General features: G+C 37.5%; 1 pseudogene; it reads left to right on the top strand.

Annotated features, from left to right (window-relative positions):
• LOC106468773 overlaps nucleotides 1-2957 on the top strand; it is a 50036-nt pseudogene that overhangs the window by 30948 nt on the left and 16131 nt on the right.

Genomic DNA, 2957 nt, shown 5'->3' with positions numbered 1-2957 from the left:
ATACCAGTTAATGAAGGATAGTAATACCACAATATTACTATCCTTCATTAACTGGTATGTGTGGTATTACGATCCTTCATTAACTGGTATGTGTGGTATTACTATCCTTCATTAACTGGTATGTGTGGTATTACTATCCTTCATTAACTGGTATGCAAAAAAAAAACATGTAAAACGATAACGTAATAGTAACGAAAAAGAAATAAAATTATTTAGTTATCTGATGTATAACCACGTGTGGTTGGGGGACAGACGGTCTGACTGAAATCCCTGTGTATGTGAATAGAATGTGTCAGAAATGCAGAAACTGGTCATGTAGCTACACATTTGTGGAGAGTTAACAAAAGGAAAACTCAACAGAACCACTATCACACTGGAGAGTAAAGTTTTTCTAATAATAAATTCAAAATCTATCAAACAGCAGCTCACATTTGAAGTAAAATGTATCTTGTGTCTACAGTTGAAATAAACCAACATGTTAAACTTGTCTCCAGCATACTGAATCTATTTGTCTATTAAACAAGTGTGTGAAAGGTTCGGTTGACTTGACTAGTAAATCGTAATATCAGATCATTCAATGTTGATGACTGGTTAGATTAAGCAGAGTATTGTAAAGGGGTTAATTAATGTAAAGCCCTGAGTTATGTTACCTCGTCTGATGTCAAGGTCGCCACCACTCAGTTAACTATAATAATAACTAACTAGAATTAAACTAGTCAATCTTTTAGTCTGAATCAGCCAAATTTGTATTATTTTTTAACGTTTTCACATATTCTTTCGAATATATATTTTGTTATGTTTTTTTTTTAAAAAAGCTTTATTTTATATTTCATGTTTCAAGGCAATACTTTCTTTTCACCTTTTTGTGCCTTGCCACATTCCTCGCTAAAGTAGGAAGTTCATTGTTCTGGTTTAAAACAACCAGCTTACGATTGCAGTCCAACGTACGGTACGTTCTGGTTGCCACGTGTAACCTCGGTTTACAGAACCCGCCTACTTTCTTGTGTTCTTGATATTTTTAAGGTAGTGTATGCGCTCCGTACTTTAGAGCTGTGGATGCGTTATAAGAGTGGCGATCAAATCTCATTATTCGGTTAAGCAGGAATAGCCTAAGAGTTGGCAGTGAGTACTTTTGACTAGCTGCCTTCCCTCTAGTTTACCTGTTCGATATTAGGGACGGGAAGTGCAGATAGCCCTCGTGTAAATGTGTGTATGTGTGAAATAACTTATGCCTGCCTGTAGAAGTAACTGAGCGTGAAGTGAGCACTGCAATGGCCATACTGATTGCATGTCTCTGTATATCCAGACTGGATATTTTTAGTAGTGTACGTGACCTTTTCGGTTGGTAAATCTACTTTGGCGGAAATTTGTAGGAGTAATGTTTCCTGCTAAACCAAATTTGTTCTTATGTATAAGAAAATTAACAAAACAGATTAAAATTGATTACTTTAAAAGTTGAAGGTTGACGATCGGGTAATTAGAAGCGATAATATCAGAAATTACTGGCTATAGTAAAATGCCTAATTTTGGCATAGTAATGTAGTCTTTCCTTTTCGTGTCGGCCAGGTGGTTAGGGCGCTTGACTCGCCATCTAAGAGTCGCGGGTTCGACCCACCAAACATGCTCACACTTTCAGCCGTGGGTGCGTTATAACGCGACGGTCCAGCCCATTATTCGTTGGTAAAATAGTAGCCCAAGAGTTGGCGGTGGGTGGTGATGTCCATCTGCTTTCCCTCTAGTCTTTCACTGCTAAATTAGGGACAGCTATCGTTGATAGCCCTCGTGTAGCTTTGCGCGAAATTCAAAACAAACTTTTTTGTGTCAAATCATAACCTCAATTAGTCTATGGGTGAAGTAGGTAAGGAACAGTGTCGTGCGTCCAAACTCTCTGGTCGCCCAGCGGCAAGTCTATAGGCTTATGACGCTAAATATCGGGTGTCGATACTCTCGATGGGCAGAATACAGATAGCCAATTATGTAGCTTTGCGCTTAGCAACAAACATATTAATCAAACTGTATTATTTTGACCTAGGTTCACTTCCTAATGACTCGGTAAAAAAGATATATATATATACATATATGCCACGTGTTTTAAACATTGATAAACTGTCTCATGTGGTCAGTTCAAGAACAGTCTGTATTTTATTCTTTTTTTGATGCGAGTACATTAAGGAATGGCCAATACTTTTTGTTTTCTTGCAAGACAACATTTTTACTCCAGTGATTCACTGTGAAAAGTGAAATGTTTGTTATTCATAAAATTAAAATATACCGTGATTGTTTGTATTTCTCACATTCGATCCTTGAAAGTTATCAGAAACTAAAAATAATATTTTTTTCTTTCAGGGCTCATTCGGATAGCCAAGAGTGTCGGCCTAACCCTCTTGGCGCCTCGAAAGAAGATAAGTGTCATGCTTATAGGCAATCATTCTGCTGGGAAAAGTTCCTTCATTAACTGGTATGTGTGGTATTACGATCCTTCATTAGCTGGTATGTGTGGCTACAGTACACTTACTATTAACTGGCACGACTCGCGTTCATTAATAGACGTTCTAGTTATAGTTAACTGAAAAAATACTGAGTATAAGTGCATCGATTTATTAGCAAAGTGAAGCGTTTAGTATTATAAGTCTATCAAACCATATGAAACTGGAAGTCCCGTGCACCTTCACTCTGTATAACGCAGTAGAACTTATACCGGTAACGTCACATTTTGATTAATTTAAAACATGGAAGTCCCGTGCACCTTCAGTCTGTATAACGCCGCAGAACTTATACCGCTAATATTACATTTTGATTAATTTAAAACATGGAAGTCCCGTGCACCTTCAGTCTGTATAACGCCGCAGAACTTATACCGCTAACGTTACATTTTGATTAATTTAAAACATGGAAGTCCCGTGCACCTTCAGTCTGTATACGCCGCAGAACTTATACCGCTAACGTTACATTTTGAT

The sequence above is a fragment of the Limulus polyphemus genome, unplaced genomic scaffold (assembly GCF_000517525.1).
Source record: "Limulus polyphemus unplaced genomic scaffold, Limulus_polyphemus-2.1.2 Scaffold3157, whole genome shotgun sequence".
NCBI lineage: Eukaryota > Metazoa > Arthropoda > Merostomata > Xiphosura > Limulidae > Limulus > Limulus polyphemus.
The sequence above is the reverse complement of the archived record's forward strand: the minus strand, read 5'-3'. Positions and strand labels throughout refer to the sequence as shown.